Below are 16015 nucleotides of genomic sequence, written 5' to 3' on the forward strand. Positions count from 1 at the left end.
AATCGAAACTGAACTTCAATAAAGACTTTTGTATATAACAAGAACTGGCGTTGGTCCTTAGTGAGCTGGGACCTCGGGCAGCTCTGACAATATGAAATTCCATTTTTTTGCCTCACTCTTGTGCTTTAATCTGCTCAAGAAAATGCCATGGTTGCCTATTCATGAATGTTTGCACCTGGAATGCAAGTACAGATTGCTACTGGGACAGCAGAGTGGTCTGGCCAGAAATGTTTCTCCAGTTTCCACAAGTGTCAGATAATAGAGAAAGATAAAATAATACTTTGCTTTAACAAGAAGATTGCATTACCTTTTCATTTGCCAACCTGCTTTTGTACATGGAAATGTGAGTGCTTATCTTCCACGAACGAATCCAGCCTTGAAAATAATTTTTGTTTGTTTATCATCTTACAAGTTATTGGGATCTTAAGTTGCTGTTAGCATTTTATGAGTTCATACCATTTTAGCGGAGTGTTCTTGCTGCTTATTTTTAGTCAGCTCTATAGTTTGACTTAATGAGGCATTAATAACTAATGAATGTGAGTAAACAAACTGCTTATGATTTCTAGTCCATTTAATGGGCCTTGCTTTGTACCTTAGTGCCTTTCTTATTGGTTTTCTATCTGAGAGTCCAAACCTATGAGATGCAGCATTAGCAATGTGACTTACGAGATCATCAGGCAGTTGGGTCACAGCACTGCAGCCACTGCTTACCACTTCCTCATAATAGTTTTGAGACCCAGCTGATATGGCAACATACATCATCACTGTTGTGCTTCCCTGTAGTTCAGTCTACAGCAGTTATGCTTTTTCTAACTCTCATGGATGGGGAGTGAAGCAGGGAGGGGCATCTTTTAGAGTGTCCCACCACAATCTGACATACCCTGTTTCCCCAAAAGTAAGACATCCCCTGAAAATAAGACCTACTTCCAGTTTTGCCTCTCGCTGTAATATAAGGCATCCCCCGAAAATAAGACCTCCCCAATAATAAGGCCTCCCCCGAACATAAGGCCTCCCCGGAATATGTGTACCGTATTCTTCATGGGAAAATAAGACATCCCCTGAAAATAAGACCTAGCGCATCTTTAGGACCAAAAATTAATATAAGACACTGTCTTATTTTTGGGGAAACAGGGTATCAGCTACAGTGAGTAATGGCCCCAAAGGGGCTTGTACAGAGATGCTCTTCAGTTCCTATCAGTATATTTGTGAAGTTAGATTATTAATCTTTTGCTCCACTGTGTGTACTTTTCTAGCTCCTGACTTCCAATATACGCTGATAGGATTATAGGTAGTGGTTTCTAACCAGGTAAGAAAACTTGGAATCATAGTGGGTTTAGTGTGTATTGCACAACTGTGAAGAGTGCAAATTTCAGGAAAGGGGTTGAAAATTAAATTGCTAGTATCCTGATGCCATTATGCATAATTGTGGTAAAGCCAAACTTGTAATGCTGTGTATGTTTATGGCTCCCATATCTCAAAAACTATATTGCAGAGCTGGAAAAGGTGCAGAAAATATAAACTAAGCTAATCCAGGGGCTGGAGAATCTTCTCTGGAGTATATTGCCAGCCTTGGAGGTTTTTATTTGTTTTAAGAAAAAGGGAGGACATGATAGAGGTTTAGAAAATTATGTACTGTACTGCATGGAGAAAGCAGGTAGAAGTGCCCCCCCCGGCATAATACTGGAACTTGGGGTCATTCAGTTAAGCTAATCAACAGAAGAATCAGGAAAGTACTTCTTCTCAGAGCACACAATTAATTTATGGAATTTGTTGCCATAAGATGTGGTGATGACCTCTGCCTTAGGTGGATTTACAAGGGGATGAGACAAATTCATGGAGGATGAGTCAGTCAGTGGCTACTAGTCACTATGGCTATATGAACCAGGTCCTTAAGCAAAAGCCCTGACCTTTCCTTGCTTTTCTCACTGGCTGGCCCACCCAACTTAACTGCTGCCACTACCTACCAGCTGTTGAGTCTCTCCAGAATGCTTGTTCCATCTCTATGCCTCACTGTAAGGAAATTCCCTTTCTTAGAGTGAGACAAAGAGGAGGTGGAGGTGGAGGTGGAAAGACCAACAGTGCTAAACACTTAGGAAGTATGGATGGGTGGGACAGTGGAGAGGAGAAACAATGAGGAGGAAAGGAGTAGTACAATTGCCAACCTTTTATTCCTCCCTTTATGCTTCCTAAACTGACTTGAGATGGTTGGAGAAAAGGAAAGACAGAAACAGAAATGCATGGAGAAGGAAAGGAGGGACCCACACACGTCTTTCTCATATTTTCTCTGCTGCCAGAAGAACATTATAAGAGCCCTGCTGGATCAGACCAGCAGCCTCACAGCAGCCAATTGCTAAGGGAAGTCTGCTGGCGGAACATGAGCACAACAGCACTGTCTCTTGCGGTCCTTCAGGCACCATAGAAGGAAACTACTTGAGATGTCCTGGGAGATGAGAAAAAATCAGATGGAGACAGGGATATTTAACCTCCTGCTTTTTCCAATTATTGAGCTGAGAAGTAAGAGAAGGTGTCTGTCATCCCATCCCATCCCCAATATGCTTTAGAAAGCATGGAGATGAAGGAGATAGTGGGATAAGGAAAAGGGAAATGCTTTTTCAGGCCTCTTGGGAAAGTAGCTTGTCCATGTAAAGTGGTCATAGAAAAAGCTAGCTTTTCAAGTCACTATACACCGGGGGCAGATTCCCTGTTAAAGTTCATTCAACCAAAATCCTACTGATTTGTGCCCATCAGCCCAATGAAAGATGAAACAAAATGAGATGTTAATTCTAGTGTAAACCTACATTTTTTTCCTTGTAGCTCTGAAGTCAATACTTAGCTTGACAGGTATCTATAGTGTCTTGCCCTTATATGCATTTTTGTTTAGCCAGTTTCTCAAGGAGACTTTCGTAGACTTTGCTTGGTGGAATTAAACATTATATCCTGCAGCAAACAGAATCTTCCTAATTTTTATGATTGCTGCATCCTTGGGTAGCAGACTGTCAGACAGTGCAGTTCATTCTGGGTTTTGGCGGCAGATCAAAAAAAGTGTCTGAAGAGTTTTTAAGTTATGAACCTTAACGGAAGTCACAGAGTGAACTTGAGCATTCCATTGCTGCAAAAACAACAGCAGCTATGCATCTGGAATAAATAGTCTATGGTTGAACTTCACAACAAATTATGTCAGATTCTTACTTCAGAAGACATGCCTTGATGGGATTGCATTTGGTAATGTTAGCTGGCCCCTGTTACCCAGGTGACAGTGTGATGACTCACAGCATTACAACAAATAGAGACATTTGCCAGTGGCACATAGCACTGGGAGATTCCCCCCCCCCCCCAACTGATGAGGCTAGCAACAAGGTTAATAGCTTGATCATCACATTGTGCGGCACGTTGCATTGGAGGCCCTACTCTAAATGAGGACTGGGAATACTGGTGTGGAAACAGCTATCCCAGAATGTCTCTTCAGTAATTAATTTAAGTGCTACAAAAATTATCATATTTTTATGCTGTTCGGTGTATCAATTCAAGACTCAATGGATTTCCCGTATTGTATGTGCTCTCTAGCTGTGCTTTGCTGAGTTGGTTGCTGTCACTGCATAGCAGTATCAAATAGTTAAAACAAATAAAAACAAATTGAGCATCTCAAATGTCTCCCCAAAAAAGGTCTTTTTCATATTCTTTTTTTCATTTTAGGAGAGAGCAATGGATGGTATTATTAAATGCCCGTCATTCATTATACTTAGAATATTGTTAGGTGGAAAAATTACCGGCAAGAAAGTTTTTATGCAACAGATTTTGCAACTCTGATGCAGCATAAACATTGGACCCTGGCAGGAGACTTTTGGTGCAACAACATTTGCAGCTGAGGTACATTTGCAGCTGAGGTAGCAACTGACAGTTACAATTCCTGAGCCTACTCAGGACGTCCTTTCACTGTGCAAACTTTATCCTCTTTATTTTATTTCAGTCTTAGACATTGATCTACAGGCTGAGCACTATCACTCGCAGTTAGAATTGGGTGTTTCTTAGCAGGCGATAGCCTGCACAGTATGGTTAAAATGTAATACAATGTCACTGCATATGATGTCATGATAAGCATGTGTTCCCTGAGTGTTCTATTTATAAATGCAGCTTTTGTTCTTTTTTAAAAACAACAACAAAACCTTTATTTACAGACTTTCCCCTATTTTCTAACTGATTGGCAAAGGTGTGATATTCCTTCATCAGAGATGTTAGGTTTTTTTTTTTTAAGCTTCCATTTTGGTGCACTGCAGTGCAGACTTTGGTTTAACTGGCTGAATTGATATTCTGAGCAGCAAGTAAGCAAGGATGACAGAGCATCCGTACAGCTACTCCTATTAGTGCTCAGGGAGGTGTGCTTGGTTGCAATTGCATGCTCCATCCAAGATGCAGCCCAGTCACGAAGCACTGCTGTCACTAAGATAATCTAGAAAAACTTCCAACTTGAAACATAGTAATATTTTACATGCTTAAAGGTACAGGGTTTCTTGCATATCTGCCTGTTTCAAAACTTGGATGCATGGCTTCATGCTTAGACTCTGACCCTAAGAATGTTATGGGGCCTAAAATTATCTGAAATTTAAATTTGTAAATATGCCACTGCCAGAAATTTGTAGAATTTTAGAATTTGCTTATACCATCAATTCATGTAAAATGAAGTATTTACATCCAGTACACTGTTGCATTATTTGGACATAGAAGAAATTACCACTTCCCCTACTCAAAAACATTGTTCTCATTCCCCACAGAGTCAATAATTCTAGCTGTAAATTGAAATGCCTGTGTGGAAATGCACTGCAACAAAAAAGAAGCATGTAAAACAAATAACTTACCAGTAAGCAAAAAGGTGTCTATTTTTTTAAAAAAGAATATTGGGGGGGGGGTGCATTTTGGAAAAGTGTGTTGCATCTTCATTCCCTCTCCATTTCACGAAAGTCTGTGCTTTACAGGGATTGAAATAAATATTAGTACTGAACATTTAAATCTAGGACAGTGTTCTATTTTGCTTCATAGGTTAATGTACTGATTAAAATATTCTGGTTATCTACATCTCGTTATTTCAAATCCTTCCTTTAAAAAGAAAGGGGAGCAATGATGTACTCTAATGTACTCATGTCTTGTAGACAAAATCATGCTACATTTGCCTCAGAGATTGGAAACATGTTGCCTGTGCGTGCGTGTTTGTGCACACGCGTGTGCAAAATCGTGGTGCTCTATTTACAGAATGCTGCTTTTGTAAATGCTTTCACCTATTTCCCCATTAGTAAAATGAGTTTACAACTGAAATGCGAAATTTTGATCAGGTCTGCAAATGATTAATAGGAGAAAAAAAACAACCCACACCAAATCCTGGTTAACCTTAGAGACTGAAATCAAGAGTCTCTGCAGTCTGGATATCCCTTCTGTAGAGATGCAGTAGTGAACAGGCTTCTCCCCTTCCTCTCCGCTCCACCAACACGCATTCCCTGCCCCCCTCCCGCTTTCTCCAATGATAGTGATAGAACTTGACAGTCCTTGTCCTTGAAGGTTTCTCCCATAAGTGGCATATTCCTGGTAGTTTGCCATCTTCCGTTTTTGTCATTATCCCAAGGGAAGCATTAAAACCACAAACAACAACATGGTGGTTCAGTCCATTTTCTTTGCAAGAAAAAGCCTTCCTTTCCGTGCCACCGTTGCTGTTTGCCCTCCTCCTCCGGCTGTCTGCGACGGCAAGCCATAAACATTCCCTGGGCTTTGCTCTCTCCTTCAGCAAGATGCTCGCTCGGAAATATCCGCTCCTTCCCCCCACCTGCTCGGTCTGGATGGTACAGTCTGCAGAGGGACTCCTGTAATGTAGCTCAGTTTGTCAATCCCTTACAGATGCCGAACAGTGATTACTCCGCTGTATAATTGAAATAATTTTGGATTTGTGATGATAGCTTAACCAAGTAAGTAGCAGCTTCCCAATCATACTAGCTAATTTTTTTCTTCCTTTCAAGGAGGCATTCCCCTTTCTATTTTGAGATTGTTTATTTGGCAATTTGCATCCCGACCCGCGGAGGCAGAAGCTGTTGGGGGGAAATGGTGTGCAGATTTGGAGGACTGAGTGATGCATTAGATTTTAGTTCATGTCCTTGTGTCTCTTGGAAAGGTAATGCAACTTCTACATGAAATATTATAATGGGGGGGGGGGGAAACTACACTGCATAAAGCGACTACTGCAGTGAGAGGCAAACGATGTGACAGTACTTGCAGTTTCTTTTTAAAAGTCTAAACAGTAATGATTTTGTATAAGCCAGTTTTTAAACAAAGTCTGAAGAAAATGTGTGTGTGATATTCTTTCTGTTGCTGTTGGCTAAAAACAGATTGGGGCTTGTTTGATTTACAGTGTAGAAGATTTGCCAGACAGAGCTTTTCAACTATAACTTTAAACAGTGAAAACACAGCATTGTATAAAGACATGTATGTATTTTAACAGGGTGTAAGACTGGAATGACTTTATTATGCATTTGCTGTATAGTTTCAAACTCAGGGTAATGTTGACCTACACAATTATTCCATCTTTGCGAGTTAGAATGCACTGCTGTCCATGAAGCCAGGAGATTTTCTCATCTTTTAAATAAGTGGGACATCACATTTCTTGAATAAAACTATTTGCCTTGATACTATAATTAGTTCAGAATATTCAAAATAACCTGACAGTTCTCAAGTCAAAAGCGCTCATAAATGGTGCATGGTAAATCTTTGCCTGTTTCAGGCACAGTTATTGATTTAACAAACATCACTGGAACGCAGGAGGCTTTTCCCCATTATGTAAAGAGAGATCCTAGTCATCTGATCTCTAGTTTAAGATGAGGAACATCATCTGTCTGATTTGTACCAGGCAGCAATCAGTCCATCTCTTTTGTAGACTTTGATTTATGTCCTATGCAAAGTTAGCCAGTTGTGTTACACTGCACATTGTCACCTTTGACTTAATGAGATGGTTCTTTTAGGTGGTCCTGGAACCATTGAGTAGCTAGCAGCTAATGCTTTCACCTTCTAAAAGATAGAAAATGAAGCTTGTCTTTAAAAACAATTTTTTAAAATCCCGAGGGGTGGGGGTGGGAAGTAGTGTTTGCAATAACACTGCATTCCTTCATTCATAGCAAGCACATGTATAAATTAAAAGACTGTAGGACAGCTGAAGCTTATATTCATTTGACCTTTCGATTACATGCCCTTACTTATGATATTAAAGGCTAGAGTCAGCATTATAGTGATTAGGGTGCTGAAGGATACCAGGAATACTTGTATACAGACAAACTGCTTTTCCTTCTAGAAGGGATGTGTATAATAATGAATAAGTGCAGGAAGAGAGAGACTGTGCATAATCTAAGAATGGTTCATCCTGTCTGTAACAAACAGAGAGTTTATAGCTCTGCTTTGAAATATCCACATTTTTCTGTTGCTGGTGGTTTCCGGGGCCAGTGTTTCATTTGGGAAAGGTCACCCATAAGCATGATTATTAGCTCTCCTACTTTGCCTGTAAATAACTAGTCGACTTGGGTTTCCAGCAGGTATTTGGTCACATTTGACTTTCACTTTGTTCGCCTGCCTTTCAGTTTGTTCTGAATGGCTACCTGCAAAGAGAGTGTTGCATATTTGCCCTGAAGTGCTGGTAAAAATGAGCAGGGTTTGCAAATAGCACAAGAACCTGGGGGTTCATGGGAGGTTATTCATAGTAATGCAGCATCATTATATTTTCTTTGTGCCTGTATTCCTGTGGAGAATTGATTTTGACCAGCACATCACAGTTAAATATACTTACATTTCCACAGGAGAAATGCTCAGTTCTCCCCATCCCACCTTCAAAAATGAAGAGGGAAAGGAGGTTGGCATCTTCTGTAGTTGATGCACATATAAAAAGGCTCCATGTGTTCATATTGATGCAGTATTTGCGGGTGGCTTTATTTCCCCCTCCACTAGAACTGTAGCATAGGAAAGCATGAAAGAAGATGAAAGAGACTGTGCTTTTTGGAACACTTGCAGGAAAACGATTTTAGAAGAACATTCATCTTACAATTCAATATGTATCTAGCAAACCATTCAGAAATTTTATTTCTGAACGCCCCCAGTTACCTGCTAAATACTGCTGGAGACCGCCGTATGTGCTTTGACACTGTTCATCTAAATTGTGCTAGGATTTATTTCTCTCAAAAATAAAAAAACCCCTCTTTAGCCATGCTCACCTCTTTTGCCAGGTCCTTTTCCAAAAGCTGATAAAGAATTTTCCTCATTTCTGCCAGATTTGTCCTTATAATTGCACATGGCTCTTTTGTCTAGGTAGAGCTATAATTATTTCAAATTCTGATGGGACATTATTAAGAAGACATGACCTTGTAAGTACAAGCCAACCTTGTTGGCTTATTACACTGCAGTAAAACTCTAGGACCTGATATTTATGCATTTCGTTTAATTGGATAGTGATACATGTTACCAGATCTGAAATACATTTGCCCATGCCTAGCCTTTTAACAGTGCTCAGAGACAAGATGACAACTGACAGTGGTACCTTGCAGTGAAAGTTGCATAATCTCCTCTTTTATCTTCAACTCGCAAGAAATGCCTTCTTAGGCAATGGACCTATGCTTCTCAGATTTCCTTTTAAGAATAGGCAAACATGTTAATTGCCACTGTATCTATGCCAAGACACTGAAAAGAAAAATACTTGTTACTAAATTCATTTAAAATAAAAACTTGGGAAAACTTCAGAAAACCAAGCTTGCAGTCCTGTGCAAGTCTACTTCTGAGTAAATCTTATTGAACACACCGGGGCTTCTTTCTGAGTAAATAGTTAAGGATTGGTTTGTATGGTTGCAATCCTATGACTATTAAATAAAAGCAAGTAATGCTGTAATTCTTCTAGATCATTTGCAGATTTATGCTTAACTTTACATAGTCATAGAGAGCATATTTTGAGATTGCAATAGATTTCTTTCTCTCTCTTTTTTAGAACACACTTGCAACCCAATCCAACACATGCAATGTTTAATTTGGAATCTCGAGTTCATAAATATTTGCATAACATTGCTCGCTTACTGTAGATTGAAAACCTACCTTTTAGGTTTCAATAGCTTAAAAGTGGGGTGTCAGCATTCCTGATACTATAATGGTGTGCTGGTGATGAATGCAAGGCTGCATGATGTGTGAGGTCTTCATTTGGTGTAGCATAGTGGCTAAGAAACTGAGATGGGGAAGAGTCTTTGGTTCTAGTCTCACTTCTGCTGTGAATTCACTAGGTGGCCTTAGCAAGCCACTGTTCTCTCAGCCTCTCCCTTTTTTGCAATTTGGGAATGATAATACTTAACCTTCTCTACAGGACTGTTGTAAAGATTACTAAGAGAATATTTTAAAAAGCATTTTGGGTATCTGAAATTTCTATTCTCTAATTATTACCGCATCTGTTGCTGAGGTTCTTTTTTTGTAATGTAATCAATTGGAAAGACCTTAGCAGCGCAACCTAAGATATAATATACATGCCACATTTTTATTTGCAATACTTATTGTAAAATCAAGTCACTTTTTCATTATTCAGATGGAATTCTATATATGTTCTATATATAATTGATTTGTGCCCAGAACTTAAGAAAGAATATTGTGCTTTTCACATTTGCTGTTTAATCTTAAGAAAACCTGGTACAATGTTAAGTTGTACTCCATAGCATATAGGAAGGGAAATATTCTGTGGATGCAGTGGGGTAAACATTTTGTAGCCTTATTTAGAAAATAAATTCCACATTCATGAGTTAAACCTTTAAACACTGGAGGAGAATGTGTTTTTTGCCTGAGGACCATATTCTTTCATAGAGAACCTACTGAGGCTGTATGCCAGTTAACCCCCCCCCCCGTATCCCCCCTCTCTCACACATGCCTATTCAAACACATACACACGCATACACGTACCCTCAGCCATCTACACCCTTGTCCATCCATGCCTAGCTCTAGTTCTGAACAATTCTTACCAGTTCGATTGTGATTTGTACTACAAACCAAGCAAAAACAGAATATATTCTCAACAGTAGGCACAGCAAATCTCTTGCTTTACACATGCAGTCCCTTGCTTTGCTTTTGCAAGGAAACAATTAATGCACAGGTGTCTATTGTGTTCTTCAGTGTGGGAATAAACCATGCTTGTTAAGCATTCTGCACTTACGTAATGGCATTTCAAAAAAAGCTGGTATGGTGCAGTGGCTCGAGTCTTGTATTTAGGCCACAGACACAGAAACAAATTCCTGCTCAGCCATCAAGCTCACTAACCACATTTGGATATTCTGTTAAACTATAATTTAGCATGACAAAAATTAGAAATGTGCAAGTCTTGGGCTTGCACAAGCCCTCCCTCCTCTGAGAGAGCCGCACGGAGTTCAGAAGCCAACTGCGGCTTAACAAAACACACACACACACACACCTGTGGTCAACGTTTTGTTTGAAACAAGCCACCCTGAAACCAATGAAATATATTGGGCCAGATTCAACTGAGTAGTTGCCCTAGCAAGAGCCAGTGCAGGGACTTTACTGTCACAGTGGGATTTTCCCACTCTTCCCCTTGTGTCCCCAAATCAGTTTTAAAGGGGGAGTGGTCAGAAGGCTCTCTAGAACTGCATGGGGTGGGGAGAGAGGGGAGAGCAGAAATGCCTGTGGTCATAGAATGTTTGTGTTAGGGTGATGTTGAATTGCAACCTTTGTGTCTGCTAGTTGACATGTATTCTAAAAGTGTGCATAAACAATTAAAGAATAAAGCACTGCAACGATGAGGAAATTTGACTGGCTCCTTTTCTGCAGAGGTGAGTATCTACTCCAGTTAGCATTCCAAACTGCTTGAGCAAAGTTGTTTTGCATCAAGTATTTATACCTACCAACATCTGTAGTCCAGAAGGGGTAGATATAGGCTCTACATTCAGATTTTAAGCCCTTAGAATGTAAGAACAGCCCTGCTGGATCAGAACAAGGTCCCATCTGGCCTGTATCCTGTTTCCAACAGTGGCTAGCCACCTGCTTCTGAATGCTCACAAGCGGCAACAATATTCTTTATTGTTTGCCCCCTTGAACATTGCCTCTGAATAGGGACACTCCATTGAATCCTACATTTTAGGATACTGTGGCTAAAAGCCATCAATATTTTCCATTCAGTTGCCCATTTCAAGCTTTGTGACATCCACTCTTAGCTTCAACTGTACATAGTATTCCCAATGAGACTGCACCATTGGGTACTGTGAAACTGCCATCTGATTTTCAGTCCCTTTCTTAATAATATCTAAGAGGGAATTTGCCTTCCCCACTACGACACTTTTCATTGAACTGTCCACCCTGGTGCCAAGAGCTCTTCCAGTTTAGTCTTTCCTGGTTAGTCACATTCAGCTGAGGTCACACCAGTGGGGCGTGGTAGGTGCAGCTGGATAGAGCCTTGCCAGGTACTTTGCTCTGCATCAGGACAATTTAATGTTGTAATATTCAGCAACTGCTATCAGCCCTGCTACATGACTACCCATTCCAGGTACTGGCCCTATGTCAGTTTCTTGCGGCTGCCCCTTGTCATCTACCACTGGTAGCGTTTTTAGGGGCCCTGGGTTGTACGACTCTGGATTCAGACTCCAAGGTCCAACCTAAAGAGAGCCACTGGGACTCAGAGTGAAGCCCAGCAGCCTCACAAACTGATGGGGTTTGGGGATGGACTTCGTTTCATAAGGGTGGTTGCTTCACTATTTTGCCTATGTGTCTGAAGTGAGAACTAAGCATGTAAATGCCCTTCCTCCTTTATCTGAGGCCAGCAGGTTGTGTGTGTGTGTGTGTGTGTGTGTGTGTGTGAGAGAGAGAGAGAGAGAGAGAGAGACTGAATGAGAAGCCTAATTGGATTTTTCATCTGCTTTGACTTTGCCCCATGTGGGGGCAAATATGGCTGACCAAAGGGGCCTCCCTGAAGGTATATATGAAATTAGTAATAATAATATTAATAATTTTATTATTTATACTCCGCCCATCTGGTTGGGTTTCCTTAGCCACTCTGGGTGGCTTACAGTACATATAAAAACATAGTAAATGCTCCCAGTCTGCCATTTTATTGCCCATTCACACTGCTTGGACAAGTCGTTTTGCAATCCCCCTTATTTTCACAGTCCTGAATAATTTTGTGTCATTTGCAAGCTTGGCTACCTCATTCATCCCCTTTATACCACAATACAGTTTTTAACTCTAAACTGTAATGGTGTGGTGCTGGGCATAGACAGAGGCATATACGGTAATTAATAATATTTATATGAGTTAAACTTAGCAGGGTCCAAGTCATGATCTGGTACTGTAGCAGACCGGATTTTGGCAATCCACACTACTATTTGTGAAGTTCGTCTTTTTAGGAAGGGTACATGAGAAAATGTTGGCTTCACTCAGCACCTCACTACATTTGGCATAGGCTCTGAAGCTAGAGACTCGCCATCTTCATTTTTAGAAAGTTCTTTTCCTGCACTATACAGAATTAGAAAGCTACTGTTTCCAGCAAGGGATTCCAATTTATTTAAAGATGTTCAATCCTCTAAAATGTCGGGAGGAAGCATTAGCTTGTGGAACTACAAAAGTCAAACTTGGAAGCCACTGCTGTTGTCCTTACTTGAGAGGGCTTTCATTTCATACTGCATGTTTACTACATTTCTTTCCCCCACTAGAATTATAATGATTGATTCTGCGTGTTCTAAAAATATCCCTATTGATGGACTGATGGCAGCACACATTTTCAGTGCTTGAAGCTTTCACATTAGATTCTCAATGAAACAGAATGTTTTACATTCTGTCCTTTAAGTATTAGAATAAATGCTGCCAAAGGCAATCAAATATAGCTTACTATGCTGTGCGCATAGCTTGTGTCTACACTAAATGTTTCCAATATAGCTGCATTCTGTTAAGACCAAATATTGCACATGCACTGTGCCTCTTCATAAGTGTTGTGCAGGTGACTGTAGATGATCTAACAAGGCAGAAATGTGTTAAGAGATTAGTCAAAGAATTAGGAAGTCAGAATAAATACAGAATTGTAGGAAATGACATGTGGCATTCAATTTTTGTTAAAATGCATGAAAGCATGAATGCAAATTTTTAACATAATACCAACCTGGCTCCCAATGAATGGATTGTATTAGTAGTAAGTTAAAGTTAGCCTTAAGTAACCAAGGGTTGGATTCAGACTTAAATTAACTGCACTTAGTTTCCATTAAAATCAATATGAGAAGAACCATTGATTTTAATGGGAACCAAGTACAGTTAACTTAATGCTTCAGATGAAGAAAACACACCGACAGCCCAAGGAAGTGGTTCAAGTGTTCTTCTAGCTACTGTAAGTTAGCTCTAAGATTTTTTGGAATGTAGGTTGACCATTGGCCCTCTGACTGTGACTCCCTTCATTGCACCCATCCCAACTGCAGCATTGCCACAAAGAGTGGAGCTTGACTTCCACACTTCTGCTAGTCTGGTTTGTGTCTATAGGTTAAAAAGAATATGAAAAACGTGCTGCTGAGCTTTCTGCAGTGCTATATCCACAATGAAATCAGGGACCATATGACCCCACAAAAGGCTCCATTGCTGACCACACATGGTGTTCTAATTGGAGGAGTACCTAGTTGCACTAAAGCATGAATTTCTTGCGCTCTTTTTAGGCATATCTCCACTGATGGGCTAAATTATTCAGTCTCGTGCTCCACTGCTCCCTCTAGGTAGCTTCCATTAGGAACTGGGGAATTGCCTCGGAAGCAGTTTCAGAAGCCTCCAGGATTATGTCCAGTTTCCAGGCAGTGACACTCTTCCTGCCAGCTGCCTACAGGCACCCTCCCATCAGAATGATTTCCTACCATGAATGGCAGAGGTAGGAGTACTACTGGAGAAAGTTAACTATGGTTCTCCTGCTGGCAGCCCTAAAAAGTGTGGGGTCCTGTTGGGCAAGTGAAACTCTTTGTGCTGACAGATACTGTCTAAAGTTTCTCCCTTTGCTCAGGTTTTGTGGCCATTTTTTTTGTTTCATCTTAGTACTTGTTGTTGTTGTTTAGTCGTGTCCGACTCTTCGTGACCCCATGGACCAGAGCACGCCAGGCACTCCTGTCTTCCACTGCCTCCCGCAGTTTAGTCAGACTCATGCTGGTAGCTTCGAGAACACTGTCCAACCATCTCGTCCTCTGTCGTCCCCTTCTCCTAGTGCCCTCAATCTGGCATGGTGCTCAGCTTTTAAAGTTACAGGAAAGGAGGGAGCAGTCTCAATGCGCTTGACATTGAACACAGGCACAGACTCCTAGCAAGCTCCTCTCCAAGCATGGATTAGAAATTCAACATTCCTTTAATTTCAAAATGTGAACGTAAGGAGAACAATGCGTTATAAACTGGGCACTCCGCTCCATACAGTGCAGCATCCTTTCGTCTTTTCTTCATTCTGAACCTCCCAATAATCCATTTTATTGGTGATCCTTAGCTCTAAAATTATTAGAGAAGAAGAAACATACTTTTCTCTTAACTTCCCATGCCATTCACAATTTCATAAATCTCTGCAACATTTCCCTCCACAAGCATTCTTTATCCTAAAATAGTAATAATAATAAATCCTAAGTGCTTTAGCATTTCCTTGCAGAAAAGGTGCTCTAAGCCCTTGAGATTTTTGGTTGCCATTTTCTGAGTCTTTCTAGGGTCATGGCATCATTTCTGAGATGGAATGACCAGCATTTTTTTCCATGTGCATGGAGGCATTACACTTCAGTACTGTTGTTTTCAGTCCCTTATTTTCAGTCTTTACAATCTAAAACTGATTTTAGGTTGCTGAAGTCTTGTGGTTTTGATGGCCAAACATGTTTAATTCTGGGTGTTCAATTTTTGGCCACTGGAAGAAAGCAGAATAATTGTTTGTCAATAATTGTTTTGTTTCATGGTGCAATACTGAAAATTCTCTATTCGTCTGATTCATCAGCGTCTGTATTTATCCAATTTTTATCATACCCAGGTTTATTTTATATATATATATATATATATATATATATATATATATATATATATAAAAAATATAATATAATGGTGTTATTTCCCTCCTACTGAGACATGACGATTTGTTGGCATTTGTTTACTGTAAGTGAGGCATATGAAAACTATTGCTTTAAAAAGAAATTTTGAAGAAACACTATAATTCGTTTAGATTGCTGATCAAGCAAACAGTCATGATCAAGTGAATTTTCATCTCTGAATGCTTATGACTATCTTATTGAGTTAATAGTCTGTCTCTTGTTATCTTTTAGTTAGATAAATTAAACAATTCAATGATAATATCCTACAGTGGCTTTTTAGATTTGCTTTTAACGAGTCATAATGCATTCCAAAGCAAGGTTGCTAGAGAGTAGTAAATGTTATATTGGGATTATATCAGTCTTGTAAGCAAATCATCTAAAGTTACCAGCCTACCTCTCACACATTTCTGCCTTAGTCCTTTGAGGTATCAAGGTGCAGCTAGTCACATAAAAGATCTGGGGTTAGTTTAATACCCAGTGAATGGGGAGTCAAATTAGACTGGGAAAATAGGGTGATATTCAACTATGCTTTACTCAGAGTAGAGCCATTTAAATTTATACGCATGACTAAGGAGTCATCCATACTTCTGCTTGTCCCATGCCTAGAAAGCACAGGTCTGAGCAATTTCCCCCTTGTCCCGCTCCTTTCCAAGGGAAAACCCGTTCTTCAGTGCTAAATCAGAGGAAACGTCAATCTGGAGAGAACCTAAATAGCTGTTTTCTTCGACTGAGTATGAAAGAGTGGCTTGGGGGAAAGCCAGCAGGACAAGAGAAAGTGTGAATGAGTCCAAAGCTTAGGCCCATTAATTTCAGAAGTTCCACTCTGAGTAAAGCAGGGCTGATATTTTATTTTAGTAATCTAGATTTTGGGTACTGTTGTTATTTTTGGGCTACCTTTGAAAGTGACCCAGAAACTACAATTAATCCAGAATGTGGCAGCTTGATTGGTG

The 16015-nt window shown here is 40.1% G+C and overlaps 1 protein-coding gene across 15 annotated transcripts in view; it reads left to right on the forward strand.

Annotated features, from left to right (window-relative positions):
- Window positions 1-16015, forward strand: part of ATP2B2 (ATPase plasma membrane Ca2+ transporting 2) — a 368365-nt gene that overhangs the window by 166227 nt on the left and 186123 nt on the right. The window contains exon 1 of one of the 15 annotated variants that reach the window (XM_081847767.1): window positions 5602-5948. The exons of 13 other annotated variants lie outside the window; for them this stretch is intronic. The gene's annotated coding sequence lies outside the window, so the exon portion shown is untranslated. Of the gene's footprint in view, window positions 1-5601; window positions 5949-13808; window positions 13889-16015 lie in introns of those variants that run through there. One more of the 15 variants, XM_081847770.1, reaches the window with a different exon arrangement.

Source organism: Podarcis erhardii (assembly GCF_964252035.2).
Source record: "Podarcis erhardii genome assembly, chromosome: 2".
Classification (NCBI taxonomy): Eukaryota; Metazoa; Chordata; class Lepidosauria; order Squamata; family Lacertidae; genus Podarcis; species Podarcis erhardii.